We start from the raw sequence: 16,668 nt of genomic DNA, 5'->3' as shown, positions 1-16,668 counted from the left end.
GGCTCCGCCAACAGAACAAGGCGTGTGGGGAGGGGACAGCTGAGCTGAGTCACAAAGATTTCAGAATGCGTGAGGGGATGGTGGAGGAGGAAGTGGAGAAGAGGGACTTGGTGGAGGAACGGAGGCGTGACTGAACGTTGAGCTGCTGGGTGCGGGTGCATCTGTATGGACACGTGTGTACACGGATGGAGGTGAGTGTGTGCACACGTGTACGTATGTGTGTGCACAACTAAGGGTGAAAGGGGGGTCTTGGGGTGAGAGGAGGAGGAACCGGCAAAGAGGGGGCTCCAGCATAGGGCAGGGAACCGCTTGTTCTGTTTTCTGACGTGACCTGTGTGCCCAGCATTTCAGCACCATCTGCTGTATTAATAAATGGGGGGACTGGGTGTCTCCTGGACCCTGGGGAGCCGTGGAAGACCCTTCTGTGGACTGCAGTGGGGAGTGTAGAGACGAACCCCCACTCTCCCTTAGCCCATGGCCCTGCTCCTGAATTAGATGAGGGCTCCGTGTGGGGGAGGAGCCAGAATTTTCATTAAAGGTGCATTTTCCTGCCAGGCTCTGGGTGGTACCTGGGCAGGGAGAGGCAGCAGGAAGCCAGCAGTGCAGAGGAGAGGCAGTGAGGGGTCCAGGCCAAGTGCTCTGTCCAGGGAGGACAGCTTAATTTGCAATGGACCGAAATCCCCTCAAATGGTCTTACCAATAAAAAGGAAGTATTGAACTTCCAGTTATGAAATTAGTAAGCTGTGGGGATGTAAATTACAGCCTGGTGACTAGAGTTAGTAATACTGTCCTGTATATTTGAAGGTGGCTAAGAGAGTGGACTTTAAAAGTTCTCATCACAAGGAAAGAATTTGTCACTATGTGTGGTGATAGATGTTCACTAAACTTATTGTGGTGATTGTTTCACAACATATACAAATGTTGAATCATGATGTATATCTGAAACTAACAGAATGTTATATGTCAGTTTCATATCAATTTAAAGAAAAAAGGAATGTATTGGATCCTACAACTGGAAGTCCAGGGCAAGAGAGCTCAGGAGCGGCCAAGTCCAGAGGCTCAGAGGGTGTCACCAGGGGGCTCGCCACACTTGGTGGCTTGGCCTTCCTCTGGGTATAATTTTCTCAAGCAGGTGGCACAGATGGTCCCCACAGCCCCAGCCCTAATGGGCTCTGGGTACCTGTGACTCTTCCATCCATCACCCATGGAGACCTGCCCATGAGATTCTGATTGGCTACCTGTCAGCTCCGCCCCCCCCCATGGCAATTACGCTGATTGGTCAGCCTCAATCACATGTCTGCTGAGCTGGTGGGAAAGGCAGCTGGGGAAGAGAGCTGTGCCCAGAGGCTGCTGTCAGGCAGTCAGAACAAGGTGCCCGCCCCCCCTGCTTTGAGACAGGAACGTCCCAAACAGTCATGTCCTCAGAAAAGGGAACAAGTGACTTGGAGACTCTTCCATGCACTCACGACCTGGAAATCATATATTTAAAGGCAAACAGAGCAGCTTGATGGAGTGGAGGTGTCCTTGCTATCTGGTGGTACACTCAGAGAGAAGAGGAACGTAGGACTTGGGAGCAGAAGGAAAAAGAGACCGACTTGAGGGACAGAAAATTGAGATTTTCTAAAAATGTCCAGAAGTGAGCTCTGTAAAAATACCCCATGCAACCCTGAGAAACGTCCCCAGAGCCCAGCAATCCCAAGACCACATTTTAAAACTTTCTGCTCCAGGACTGCGGTTTCCAGCTCTTAATGTGAAGGACCAAGTTTGAGTTTGCATTTTGCAAATCATTTCCTCCCTCATTTCGCTTTTCAACAGTGACTCAGGGAATTGCCTTCCTTATGTAGTATCTCACAGTGGCTGGTTTCCTTCCATCGTTTTAAAAGAATGTATTTCCGTGTAGCTGTCCTCTGGGATTAATTAGTGACTGCACAAGTTACACGAGGCTGAGGTGGCCAGTGCCTCCTGACAGATGGCACCTGAAAAAAAAAAAAAAAAGGGAAATGATTGCATAGATAGTAATTACGATTTTCTGGATGGGAGAAGTTTATGAAACACCTCCAGGGTTGAAGCTCCCACATAAGTTCTTGGGGCCCCTGAGCCCTGTGGCTGGGCAGCGGCCACTCACCCTCCTGGTTCTTATTATATAGAAGGCAAGAAAAAGAAAGAAAGGAATTTGATTTATATACAAGACTTCTGCTCCATAATTATGGTTTAGAATTAATTGAATACCCTGTAGCTTTTTGTACTGTATATGCTAATGATGACCAAAAATGGATTCTCTTCTGTATTTCTTTATTAACTTATCTTGAAGTGACAGATTGTGAATAACAGCCTCCTATACTGCTGGACTCGGCAACTTTATAATTTGCAATTCAAGCTGTTTATTCTATTCAATTTGTTTAGGTAATTTATTTTTCTAGGAAGGAAAGAAAAAAGACCTAAATTATAGGAACTAACGGTCCCAGTTGCTGGAAAGTGCCAGGGATTTGGAGGGAATAAATACTCCTGACATGAGCTGATTGCGACCTTGTGTGGGGAGCTCGGTGAGCGGTCATGCTAGTTTTATTTTATGGACCATATTGAATTAATTTAATTATGGAATATCAGTGCTCTGCCTGGTAATTAGCACTGTGGGGATTTCTCAGAGCACGAGCTCCACTGACGAATGGGGCCGTGTGGCCGCTGGGGTCACCGCCTTGCAGAGGTGGACACCGAGAAGAGCAAGGTGGTTGGAAACCCAGATGTGTCTGGGGTGACCCAGAGCAGGGTGTGTGTGCAGTGTTTCCACCGCCACGGGCCTCTGGTTACCCTCAGAGCATCTGCTGACCAGGCTGCAGCCCTCCAGGGAGGTTGTGGACGGCAGCCTCACTGACTTGTGCTCAGTCCCCTGCTCCCAGTGGCAATGTCACAGACCCCACCCACGAGACAGGGATTAGGCTGGGGGACTCCTGGGTGGGTGAAAGGTTGTGGTGAGCTGGGATCATCTCAGAGGCCACCAGCAGGGGTGAGGTCCCTGGGTTGAGCGGAAACAGAGGGCCAAAGGAATGTTCCCTGGTTCCTGAGAGGCAGTGCTGAGAGCCCAGGGGCCCTGCCGACCAGGCTGAGATGCCCTGTCGGATCAGAAGTCCCAACGGACCTGCGGTGCCTGTGGTTAAGTCTTATTTTCTGCCATTACCACTTAATGGAGATAAGTTTTGACTCTGCAGCCTTAAGCCAGGTAGGGCTCAGGGCCAGCTGGGCTGGGTGGGATGCATGTCCTGTGAGACGGGAATGCAGTGGTTCAAGGATCCTGGGGCACCTAGGGGGCTGGAGCCCAGCCCCCACATGTGGAATGGGCCATCTCCTGCACTGGAGTCTCACTGGCTACAGCAGAGAGGTCCCTGCATGTGAGGAGTCTCTGATCACCCCATTCCTACCCCGGCTGAGGGCCACCAAAACAAGGAAGAAAGAAGGGAGGGAAGAGGAGAGAGAGACAGACCAAGGGAATGGGAGTGAATCTGTTTCTTTCCTCCTTAAAGGGGCAATCACCTGAATAACACATGGGCTAGGTGAGGGCAGGAGTGGAGGAAAACATTTCTGAGGCTCATTCATCCTGAAATACCTGGGTCAGACTCTGTGGATGCTGCCGGAATTCATCTCAGAGCGAGGCAGATGGAAAGAAATAGTCCAGCCGTGCAGAGCCTCTGGGAAATGTGTGTCCACGGGTCGGGGTGCTAAAGTGCGTGTGTGCACACGAGTCCTTTCAGTAACAGGGCAGCCCTGGGTCAGTCACATCCCCTGCCCTCCCAAGGCTTAGGTGACCCCTGGGACAAGCCCAGCATGTGCCTAGTGCCCAGGTGGGACAGCCCCTGAACCTCTCCTCCACCTGCAGGGCAGGTTTTGAGACTCCTACAGAAGAGGTGCAGAACTCAGGTAAAAGAGTTTATCCAGGGGCACATTTTTTGGGTAGGGTGGCCAAGGCTTCAACCCAGATTTTTCTGCAAAGCCCATGCGCTTCTTCCTGCCTCATGCTGTCATCCCCAAGTCCCCAAAGTCAAATGCCCAAAGGTCTGACTGTACAATGCTGAGTCCTTGCAAGGAGAGAGGGTCTTCGTTCAGGTGCTCAAACTGCAGAAGTTGGTTTCCATTCTGTCCGCTGAGTGGGGTCAGTAGACCTCAGGGACAGGGCTGGGGGATCCTTGCTCTGCCATGTACCCTGAAGGCTGTGTGGGGCCAGGCCCAGGGTACTGGCTGCTGTGAATCAGGGTGCACTTTAAATCACCCATGGGCATTAGGGGAGTCTGGGCTGGGGACTGGGGTCCCCTGTGGCTCACAGGAGGCACTGAGGCAGTGCTCCCAGCCCTCACCAGGCTGCTGGCATCAGACAGCGTGAAGGGCTAATTTCATGGCTGGTAAAATTCTCTGTACATGAGACTTCACAGACAAATGAGAGCACCGCTCTCCTCCTTTTGCTATGGCATTTATTTTCTCCTTTCCTTGAGAGAGGTGTGTGTTCCAGCCTCCCTTGGTCCTGGCCCCTGCAGCCATGTGAGGGGCACTGGGGTTTCGGTGATGACAGTGTGACACCAGAAGGTCTCTGTGTTCCCAGACGTGTGGGAGCAGAGCGGGGTCGTGCTTCCCTCCGGGAGCAGATGGGGCTGTGTGGTGGGGCTGGTGCGAGGGTCCCGGTGGGCCTGCCAGAACTCCATGTCATCCTGATAGGTTTGACACAACAGGGCTTGTTTTGGTGGAGAATGTCTTGTAAGCCTGTTTCTTCCCAGGGCCTTCTAGATATCTCCTTTGTTCAACAAAATCTCCAGGAGCTAGCTCATCCGCCTGTTCCAGTGCTACTGCGGAGCCAGTCCCTGTACCTGAAAAACGGATTGAGACTTGGAGGCAGGGTTTTGGGAGAATCCAAAAAGAACAGCTTTCTTGCCTTGCCTGGCAGGCTCATGCCTTAGAGACTGTGAATCTGTCTTGGGACTGGGGTCTTGAGGTTTTATAGAAAAACTGGATGGAGCAGAAAAGGTGATGACACTCAGGGCATTTTACAGGCTGCTACGTTCCTCTTAACATCGATGAATCTTCCTGGCATCATTGGAGGATCTCCGGAGGGTCTGTCCATTCTTCTGAGATTATCAGCCTGTAGAAGGGATTTTGGCAGAAAGCAGGACCATTGGCAACCTTGTGTGTATCTGGGCCCTCCCACCGCCTCTGGGTCTGGCGTGAGCCCTGTGGGTGGGCCCTGGATTCACAGCTCCCGACCTGTGCTGTGAAAAGTGCCAGGAGCTCTCCGGGCCTCAGTTTCCCCTTCTGTAAAATGTGACCAGCCTGCCTTGCTCACGGGTTATGAGGATTATAGGAGGACAGAGGCCACGATGTCTGTTTCAGAAGAAAGAGGCCTCTCATGTCCCCCTGAGCTGCAGTGGGAAGCACGTGCTAGGGAGTGAAGTTTACGTGCAAACCTGTCCGAGCCCCAGGGGCCCAGGTATTTGGTGAATTTCTGAGTGTGTCTGTGAAGGTGCTTCTGGATGAGATTGGAATCTGTAGACGGTAAAGTGGATGGTCCTGCCCAACATGAGTAGGTCTCACTCAGTCCATTGAAGGCCTGAATAAACAGAGGCTGAGCAGGAGGGCGCCCCCTCCTCAGCCTGCCTTCCAGCCGGGACTTGGTCTTCCTTTGCCGCTGCACTTGAATTCAGACTGGAATGTATAGCATCCTTTTTCTTAACCCTTTGGACTACAGATCTTGGGATCTCTCAGCCTCCAGAAGCACATGAGCAGACTCTTTATAACAAATTCTCTATCTATCTATCTGTCTATCTGTCTATCCGTCCGTCTGTCTGTCTGTCTGTCTGTCTGTCTATCTATCTATCTATCTATCTATCTATCTATCTATCTATCTATCCACCCATCCGTCCATGTATCCATGTATCTATGTATCTACCTACCTACCTACCTACAGCCCTGCTCTCCCAGAAAAACCCTGACTAGTACAGGAAGGAAACTGTCTTTTTAAGGAAAACCACTTGGGCAGCAGATGAAGGACCCGGTCGTGGGCAGGTCCAAGGCCATGAAGGGGCTGCCTCCCTGTCATGAGTGTCAGGAGGCAGGAGGTGTCAAAGCAGCACCCCAGAGGACAGCCTTCAACTGGCCAGTGCCCCCTGAGACCTGGCTGCATTATTCTTGCTCTGTGGGAGCCAATGTATGAGTTCTTCCCTACAGTTTCTCTTGCAGAAACAGAGATGCAGTAGCACAGAGTGGAGGTGAACGCAGCAGGATTGTTTCTCTGAAGTGCAAAGAACTCCTTCCGCGGGAACCTGGAAATCGCTGGCTTGCACTGGTCCAGGACGTCACGATGAGTGGCTGGCATTGGCGTCCTGAGAGATCGAGCTCTGAGCTATGAGTGGGGCCCAGATGGTGGGAGTCATTCTCCCCTTGCTTCCCCAAGGTTGACAGCTGGAAGTGATGTCTGGGGTGGGGGTTGCAGGACTTGCCAGGGCTCTGGAATGTTCAGTGTTTCCTTAGATCACGCAGATGTGGTAAAACAAGGGAGAGAGCTCCAAAGCGGGATGTAGGGAGTGGAGGGGAGGGGGTGTGTGGGCTGGAGACCATCCTGAGAGCTGTGGACCACTGCACATCTCTCCCTTTGCCCCCCAACCCCCCAGCATCACTTGGCACTGGACAGATGTGGCTAAGCCGGGGCCTGCAGTGTGTGTGCACCAAGCCCTGACCCACTGATATTTCCAACCGCTGTCTCGATGCCACACTCGATGGGCTTTATGCTCAGGGAACACAAACTCACCCCTCTGCTCCCAGAAAGCAGAGTCTCTTAAACTTCCCCACCTGGACCACACCACTCCCTCTGCCTGGAGTGCCTCCCCCCTCTCCCCCCTGCCCCTCCCAGGTGTCCCACATCTCCTTTTTTTCCAGTCAAATCCAATATTTTAATATTTTAAATCCATACTGAAACTGCCCTCGAACCCTAGAATATCCTCAGCACAGCCCAGAAGCCTCGTGTGTGTGTTTACAGTAGCTCTAAACACTCTGTATTGCAGCCCCGTCCCTCACCTCTTTTGGCATTTTTACACTAGACTGGGAGCATCTGAAGACAGAGGTGATGACCCCCTGCAGCTGAAGAGATGTACAGTCTATGCACAGGGATGGGCACGTGGCCGTCTCCACTCCTGAGGGGCCGCATCCGAGCCAAGAGACCACGGTCAGAGGGCTCTCACTGAAACCTAGCTTAAATACCAGACAACATCACCGTGTCCCTCAGCCAGCCAGGACAGGTGTGCGCGTAAACGTTTTAAAACAAAGTTTCACCAGCCAGCACTTACTCTCATATTTCTAGATAGTTCCTATTGTTTCTTCTTCTTCTTTTTTTCCTTCTCAAAGAACTGGTCACGACCCACTAAATCAATTTCAGGGCCAGTAGAGGTGACCTGCACTAACTTGCAGAACTGTCCCCACCCTGTCCGCTGCCTGTGGATTGGCATCTATGGCTGGATCCTCCTCTCCAGGCTGGTGTGGCAGTGTGTGTGTGTGTGTGTGTGTGTGTGTGTATGCATTCCTTTATGTGTGCATGAATCTGTGAGTAGAGGGGCGTGTGAGTGTGTCAAGTGAGTGTGTGCCGGTGAGCATGTGTGTTGGGGTGTCAGCTGATGAGCTGTGTGGGTTAGTGCTGCCCTTAGAGTAGAACAGGGCTGACGCTTTTTTTTATCCATCCGTCTATCCATCTATCCATCCACCCATCCATCCATCATTAGCTGAGTCCCTGCTATGTGCTAGGTGCTAGCAAAAGGGCCGTGCACAAGATAGATGCCATTTAACACGCTGTTTGCAATCTGCTCTTAGTTTCTAGATGTGGTTGGCTGTAGGTGGTGGGAGGCTGCTACCCACGGTGGGATTTCAGATTCTCCAGCTCGGAACCCCTCAGCCACACTGGACTCCTGGGGCCAGGAGGAAAGGGAGTGAGTGGGGGGAGGGCGGCTGCAAGGACCTTCCATTGGCGTGTCATCGCCCCGGGGTGGAGGGGGAATGGTGAGCACCACAGCCTCATCTGGAAGTCATGCTCCCCGCCATGTGACACACCACTTGCCCAGAGCTCAACCTTGGAGCCTCCTATAGTCCACTAGCCCCTTCCTCCCCACTCACTGGCAGCTCCAATGCCTAACCCCCCACTTCTGTGGACCTGTGGAACTGCACACACCTTCCCTCTGCTGAGGAGGCCCCCACCCTCATGGTACATGGACAGACACTCCACATCCTTCAAAACCAGCTCTTCCAGACCATCCCTGCAGGAAGGCCAGCCTCCTCTCCACGCCTCCCCAGAGCACTCCCTATCGCGGTTTCTGCAGAACAAGCCTGCATGGTGCCTGCCCTGGACCGCCCAGCCATCGTCCTCCGCCGGGGTGGGGACTTGGGCAGAGGCAGCCGCTGCCCCCCGGCTCCTCCGCAAACCACCGCCTGGCGCAGCAGGGGCTCCTGCAAGTTGTCTAGCTGAGCTGATGCTGGGTTTGGAGATGGCTCTCAGCAGGTGAGGGGCTTTTGGGGATCCTGGCCTTAGCAAACCTCCCATCACTCCCTCCCTGTCCTTGCGGACCTCGAGCGCCGAGGCTGCTCAGTCTGGTGTGAATCCAGCCTCCAGCCCACATTAGCTGTACGGCCTCATGCAAGTGATTCAACTTCCTCGTGTCTCAGTTTTCAGTCCCCAAAATGGACACAATGAGTGTCCTTACGGAAGCCCTGTGTGTGAGGTCCTGCTCCCTAACTCGTGGCCCTTACTGCCGCTGAGAAAGGCATGTGTCTGGGCTGCTCCGGTCCCCAGTGTGGCCGGTTGCTCCTCTCTAATCACCCACATCCACCTTTCCCCATCCAGGCCTTCCATGTCGATCACCAGCTCGCCCTTGGATTTCTGTGGTTCTCCTTGGGCAGAAAGGACAAAGCTGATTTAAATGCGGAGAGCCTGTCAGCGGAGCAGAAGCGGGAAATGAGGATGGAAACACTTACAAATTAAAACCTGTCACTTCTGCCGCGTCCTCTGCCCTGTCTCATTGCGATTTAAGGCCAAGTCCCTCCTGAGAGGGCTCTGTGAGGGTGTCGGGGTGTGTGCCTTCCGCGGGTCCTCTCTCCCCTTCCTCTGCAGGACTTGTTCATTCATTTATTCAGCAAGCGTTTGTGGAGAGCCTAATGTTGTGTCTGGCTGGGTTCCAGGGCCTGGAGACAGAGGCACCAATTTAGCTTGACGGAGGTGGTGACAATGAGGCCCTTTCAATGCCCAGGTGTTACGAAGCGCTGAGGCCAGGGAGGGCTGGGCATCCATCTGCTGGGACCCAGGTGCAGAGGACCAGCTGGCGGCTTGTGCAAGGCCGGGAGGCAGCGGGCTTGAGAAGGGCGGGGAGGGGCACAGTGCGCCGCTGCGTACAGAAGTCTCAGGATGGATGTGCCAGACGGATGGAGCAGGGAGCACAGTAGAGTTCTCCAGGAGTAGCACTGGTGGAAAGAAAAGACCAGCGAAGACTGGGTGGTGGAGCCTCCAGACTACAGTGGGGTCTGACCTTGTCTCCGCCCACCCATGGGAGGGGCTGGAGGAGGGTTCTAGAGCCCGGGTCTGGTCTGTCTCTTCAGGGCTCTGCCTTTCCTGAGTCCTGTGTTGGGGAAATGCCGGGCTCTCATACCTCTGCAGGCAGTGGAGGGTGGGGAGGGGGACAGCCAAGATTAGAGAATGACTTTGCCTTGAAGGCTGAGCAGACCTGAAGGCATTAATTAGTGTTGGGGCTGCGAGTGGACCCTTCTGGTGCTAAGTCTTTTCTGGAAGAGGGTCTGAGTGGTGCATCTCTGTGTCTGCTATGAAAAGAAGTGAGTTTTGTTGGCCAAAAAGAAGGGAAGTACCTCTGATCCCTTACCCCCAGTCCCAGGTCCCAGAGGGTTCCAAAGACGGGTCTGCCTGGTGTGCAGGGAAGGCTGGGCAGGGTCACAGCCATCCTGCAGCCTTGGGCTGCCCAGAGGCAGGGGATGGGACTCAGGGTCTTCACTCCACTGTGGGGTTTCTGCCCAGGAGGTGACCAGAATTCATGGGCTGTGGCTGGGGAAGACGTCTTGGCTGCCTCCCAGACACAGGGCCTGCCACAGGGTGTGGACAGTGGGGTTGGATGGGGTATCCCAAAGCTCCTACAGATTGGGGACCAGGGGAAAGGTTTGTGCAGACTGAAGTCACTGCGGATCTCCCAGATTGAGATGTTTTGGGGGTGGTGTAGGTGCTACCATAGAGTTTCTGTTCATTACCTTTAAAATAAAACAATAGGGAAAGTGCTTGGTTTTTATTTTAGACATGGGGGTGGCATGTGGGAAGAAGGAAGTATGTCACCTGTCATTATTCCTGAGAACCAGTTACCTGGGGAGTTGCTGTAACCAACATGTGCTGACCAGTTGATGTGTGCAGGCTGTGGACAGGGACTGTTACCTGACATTCCAGGAAACAAAGAATCTAGTTCTGTAGGGATCAGGCCACCAGTCACTGTAGCCCCCGCTTCCCCGCAACCCCATGAGTGCGCCCTGAGGGGAATTCAGGATGGAGAAGACAGGAAATGTTCTTGTTACAGACTCAGCCTCCGTGCCCAGATTACCAAATTAAGATTTGAGGACTGAGTTTTGGATAAAGCAGAAAAGGCAGCTTCATTTATTTGCCAGGCAAAGAGGTCACAGTGGGCTAATGTCTCTAAGACTGAGAGCCTGCTGGGGAGAGTAGGCAGGGGGTTTTATAGCAAAAGTTCAAGAGTCCGAGGGGCAGAGCTAGTTTCCATAAACTCATTTATAGGGTAACAAATTGTTGCAAAGTTGCTCTTGTGTTTGCAAATGCACTGATCCCCTTCCCTCTGCTGGAGAGTGAGCAAAGGTGGGTGGGCTCTGTGGTGGGAGGAGGCCAGCTGGAGCTTGTCAGAGGAGTGACCACCATCAGGGGATGTGAAAGCAGAGACAGCACATCCTGAGTCTCACTGGCTGCAGCACAAGGGGACAGACATGGGACAACCACAGCTGCAGGGAAGTGCAGGGAGAAATCTCAGAGGGGAGAAAGCCTGGTGGTGGGGGACAAATTCTGTGGGAAAACTGCCCAGATCTCCACGCAAGGAGTCCAGCTGAGGCTAAAAGAACTGAACCACAAGGGAGACGGCTCTCAGTGTGAGGCTGCCATGCCGACTGCCTGCTTGAAAAAAATATCAGTATTATGGGAGACCGTGGATGCCAAGGAGGAGGAGACTTTGAAGCAAGGAGCCAGAAGGGGACTTAGGGATGCTGAGCTTGCATAGCAGCAGGGAGGGGAGACTATCTCACCTTCAGGGTCACTGTATGTGACGGGAGCAGACCCGCCGTGGGGTCTTGGGGCTCAATGGGTTCTCTAAGTTGATGTTGTAAGAAGACATGAAGAAGCATTTGCTTTAATTCAAAAAACTACATGCACCCCAGTGTTCACAGCAGCACTATTTACAATAGCCAAGTCATGAAGCAACCTAAATGGCCATCAACAGATGACTGGATAAAGAAGCTTTGGTATATTTATACAATGGACTACTACTCAGCCATAAAAAAGAATAAAATAATGCCATTTGTAGCCACATGGGTTGACCTAGAGATTATCATACCACGTGATGTAAGTCAGACAGAGAAAGACAAATGCCATATAATATCACTTATACAAGGAATCTAAAAAAAAGGACACAAATAAACTTAGTTACAAAACAGAAGCAGATTTACAGACATAGAAAACAAACTGTGGTTACCAAAGGGGAAAGAGGTGGGGAGGGGAGGGATAAATTAGGAGTTTGGGATTAACATATACACATTACTATATATAAAATAAACAATCAGACCTACTGTAGAGCACAGGGAACTGTATTTAATATCTCATAATAACCTATAATTAAAAAGAATCTGAAAGAGAATATGCATATGTAACTGGATCACTTTACTGTACACCTGAAACTAACACAACATTGTAAATCAGCTATACTTCAGTAGGAAATAAATGAAATAAATAAAACATTTGCTAAGAAGGAGTGATCCAGTGACATGTTATGGGGACTGTTCTAGGCAGCACAGTGGCAGAGGAAACACAGACGAACATTCTGGAAAGTCTTTGAGATCAGGTGAGTTCCAGTCCAGTTGTAGACATCTCATCCTTAAAAAATTCCTTCTCGGCACGATGTTCAGGGAGAAATGAAGGACTGGATGGAGGGGCAGCAGCAGTTTTGTAGAAGCAGTGATGGTCCCATGCTGCCTCCGACTCCTGGATGGTGAGAATCTACTCTTGGGCCTCCCTGGGATTGGTGAGATCAGATCCCGAGAGACTGACCATGGGAGGGGACCCCGGTCTCCCACCTCCCAGCCAGCTTGCCTGCTTCACCCGCCCGGGGCTGCCCACCCAAGGCACTGCCACTCCTGGTTAAATGAAGCGGGGAGAGTTTCCTCACATCCACCCTCCGGTGCACAAATTCAGAAAGGGCAAACTAACCGGAAAATTAAGGTGACTGGTGGTGCTTGCAGGACAGCAGAGATAAAAACAGATCTGACTGCACAGACGGGGAAGAGAAAACGAGCTTGGGGCCTCCTCACCCTGCTTTGATCAGCGGAAATGCTACGGAGGTCATAGGCAAGGAGCCCTCCTGGAATCAAACACTATTTATATCTGTTGGGGCCCCTTTAATTGGGCGGCACTGAAATCTGCCAGGCTCCCTGGAATCAAGAGAGCGGGGAGTAGACTGTGGGGACTTGGGGAGGGAGGAGGCTGAGCTGTTATCACTGGAGGCTGAATGAAGTAGTCCTGTGCTGCTGCCCAGTGATGCTCATCAGAGCTAATTAACACATCTCCTTGAACCTCTGTCCCAGGTGAGGTCCAGCCTGGGGGTGGGGGGGCAAGGCTAGCAGGAGGAAGGGGCTGGCATTTAATAACCCACGCCTCCCCTAGCTCCCAGCCCTGCCCCACCAGGATTGAAGCGGGCAAGGCTGCAAGCCGGGAGGGACCCCAGGTTGGACTCCCCAGGCTTGAATCCCCTGCCCCTGGTTTTCCCCATCCCTCCTCCTTGTCCGGGGACCAGAGGGCTGGTGTGGGCTCCAGGGCAGGTAGGTGGGGCCATGAAGGGGACCTCATCTCTGGGAGCTTCTGTGCCAAGTCGGGTCACCAGCAAACCGCCCTCATTTGTCCTGAGCTCAGACCCTGGGGACTTACCCATCAGCTGCATCCTGGCATCATAGGGAGAAAGAGACCCTGGAGGTCTCTTTCTTTCCTGCGTTGCTCCTAGGGAGCACGCAGGAAGAGAATGAAGCAGCAGGACTTCCAGGGCTGGGGGAGGGCCAAACCCCAAAGAGGAGGAGTGGCAGCCACAGGAGAGCTAGGGAACAGGCTCCTGCAGAGGGAAAGGCGAGTGTAGAAGTGCTGAGCAGGGGAAACACTTGGTGTGTTTGAGGCACGAAAGACACCGTGAAGGTGTGCGGGTTCCAAGTCGTTCGCCAGGCCTGTGGGCAGGATAAACAGTCTGACTTTTTATTCCAAGTGAAATGTTTGAAAATAGCCACAAACTGGCCACTAATTGACTCGTCTCCACCGCTCGCTTACTCCGTGCGTGCATTCATTTTGCTCTGCATTCATTCACTCCCTCACGCGCTATTATCGCTCACCCATTACCTACGCCTTCTGAGGTTTATTTATTCTTTTCCCTATTGACTTTCTTTCATCTGTTCACGAAGGGGCCCCGGGGCCTTGCGACCAGGACCGCGCCGCTGGGGCAGGCGGGCACTAGAGGGCGCGCATAGCACGCGATTCTCCGCGGCCGTGTCCCAGCTATGCCGCGCTGGAAAGAAAAAACCTGGAGCTTTCCGGGCCCAAGGGCTCCTATGCATCCGGGTTCTTCTCCTCGATGCACTAATGGGGACACAGAGGCCCGGAGAACGGTCTTGGCTGGCCCAGGGTTACCTAGCGAGTGAAGGGATGAGCCGGAGAGGGGGAAGGAGAGGTCAGGGCTTCTGCGCAGGGCGGGGTGGCCTTGGGGTGGGGGCCCCCAGAGCGGGCGCGGCCAGGAGCGTTGCCGAGCCATGTGGCACCGAACCCCGGGGGAACCCTCTGGAAAGGGCAAGGGATGAGGGAAACCTCAGCGGCTCGGAGACCGCGGAGCGGGCGGCGCGGGAGGCAGACCCAGGTGGTGCGGCCTTCAGGGCTCTCCCGCATTCCCCGGCCCTCACCTCCCACTCCGCCTGGCCCCGGGGCGCAGAGCCGCTGCGCTTCCTCTCCAGGATACAGCGCTCTCCCGGCTTCGCGAACAGTGGGGGCGCCCGAGAACCAGAGAGGTCGGGAGATGTGTCCGAGGCAGCACGGCGGGAAAGCGCCGATGGGCCGAACCCTCCCAGCCTTGCGGCCAGAACTCGGCTGGGGCGCAGGTGGAGATTCGGCGCCAGGTCAGGGCCGGGGCCGGATTCCGGGGAACAGTACCCGGAGCGGTGACCGCTGTCTTGAGTGGGCGCGGGCCCGCCCCTCCTGGGAAACCCTGAGCCGCGCGGGGTGCGGCGGGGAGGGCGGCGGGGGGGGGGGGCAGCTGCCCGGGCGGGGGAGGGTCGGCGGCACGTGCAGGCCGGGGGCTGGGCAAAGCTGGGCGGCAGGGCTGGGGAGGCGCTGTGCCTGGCCTTTTGCCCGGCTACCCGGCTGTGACCGGGGTCTGGAGGTGCTGCCCTTTCTGCTCCCGGTGGCTTTGTCCAGAGTCAAGTGAAACTGCAGGGGATCCGACTTGGGGATTAAAAGCGGCACAGCCCTTGGACTTGTTTCCTGGAAACCAGGCTTGGGGTCGGGATGGAGCTGGGCCAGGTGGCCCTGGAGTGTGTGCCTCGCGCGGGTGCTGTTGAATCCAGGTGGCCGCTAGGCTCAGCTCACCGACAGTTGAACCCAATCCTGCTCTTCTCTGAGCCTCATCTTTTTTGTGAGACCCTGCAGCCCAACCTGGTGGCATCCACCTGGCCCTGTGGGGTGGCTCCTCCACCTCCCTGCTCGAGCCCCGCCCCGTGTCTCCTGGCTGCCAGCAACCACCACGCAGGCGCAGCCTGTCCACCTTGGTTCCCCAGCATGGAAAAGCCCCTCCCCTCCTGCCATGGGCCTTCTGATTTCCTCACCTCCCACGGAGACAGGATGGATGCAGGGGTTGGGGACTCCCACTCTGGTCAGAGCTCTGCTTCTCTGATGTCCTTGGTTCACCATCCACTGCCCTCCTGTCACTGTAGTCACCTCTGTTCGTTGACACCTGAGTCATGAACCTGTCTCAGGATCTGCTTTCCACGTGCTTATCGGCGTCCACTTCACATTTATGACCTGCCTGATACACTGATTCGTGCTGGCCCCAGCTTACTTGACTTTCTCTGGGGACCATCCCTGGGGGTCCAGATCAGCCCCTGTGCCCTGCATCTCTGGATCCTGAAATCATTGAGATACCCTCCTCTTCCTCCCTCCGCTCTGCCCAAGGCTCCTTCCCCACCCCCATCCCGGTCCCTCAGCAGCTTGGCAGTCTCCATCCAGTCCCTCTCCGCATCCTCCCCAGGGGCAGTGCCCCTTTCTGCCTCCCAATCCAGCTTAGAGCCCTCAGTCCATCCTTCCAGTGCCTGCTTCCCTATACCTTGAGCTCCCTCATCTCTGTCTTCCTCCAGCAAGTCTGGTAAAAGCCCCATTCCTGGGTGAACCCTACCATCTCTCTGCTTTCTCCCTTCCTGCTCCTGCACAGCCCAGCACTCTGGAAGAGGCACAGGTGAACTCACCATCCCTGACCTCAGGTGGTCTCCACCCCAAGCCAGTGAGTATGACTGTGGAGGGCACACTAACTTGGGGGCGCTGGTCCCCACTCTACCACTACCAGCCCTCCAGCCCCCTTGACCCTGATGTATAATGGACAAAAAACGAGGATAGGAAGTAGCAGAAAGTGACAGATTTGTCACAGGTATGCCCTGCTAGAAAATCAATCAGAGGGCTCTGTTTGCCAGGATTCAGCGGCCCCCAAGGTAGGTACCACAAAGGGAACCAGATTTAGAGGAATTCATGAAGACACGGAGAAGAACAAGCCATGGAATGGCGACCCCTAATGGCCAGTGGTCAGAGGCATGCAGAGACCAAGGGGCCTGGGCTGTCATCAGAAGCTCGAGGAGGAACACGAGAGAGAAGAGAGCTGGAAATTAGTGTGCACGGGATGGCCTCAGGAAAGGCTGAGCAGAGAGAAGTAGGTCTGTGAACGAACCCCAGCATTGAGAGAGGAGGCAAAATTGGCAGAGCCAGAGGAAAACGTACTGGTAGAACCAGGGGAGAGAAGGAGGGTACCCAACAGTTAACCACCCAACAGTCTCAAATGAAAAGCCATTTTCCCCAGCTTCCACCACTTTGTAGGAGTGGCCAAGAAGATGTAAACAGAAGTTACTAGATGGGCTTCCGAGAAAGCCTTTGGCCTCCTCCCTTTGCTTTCTTGCTGCCACCTGGAACTCGGATATGGTGTCTGGAGCTCCGGCAACTATCTTGGGCCATTTGGCTCCAAGACCATATGCAAAGGAGAGCCGTGCAGAAAGGTAGGAGACTGTCCTCCACACAGCTTTGGACAGCCTTCCGCTGGGATGTCATTTATGTGACAGAGGGCTTATCCTGTCGTGTTGAAGCCTGTTAGTCTAGTGGTT

Source organism: Camelus ferus, chromosome 5 (genome assembly GCF_009834535.1).
Source record: "Camelus ferus isolate YT-003-E chromosome 5, BCGSAC_Cfer_1.0, whole genome shotgun sequence".
Classification (NCBI taxonomy): Eukaryota; Metazoa; Chordata; class Mammalia; order Artiodactyla; family Camelidae; genus Camelus; species Camelus ferus.
The sequence above is the reverse complement of the archived record's forward strand: the minus strand, read 5'-3'. Positions refer to the sequence as shown.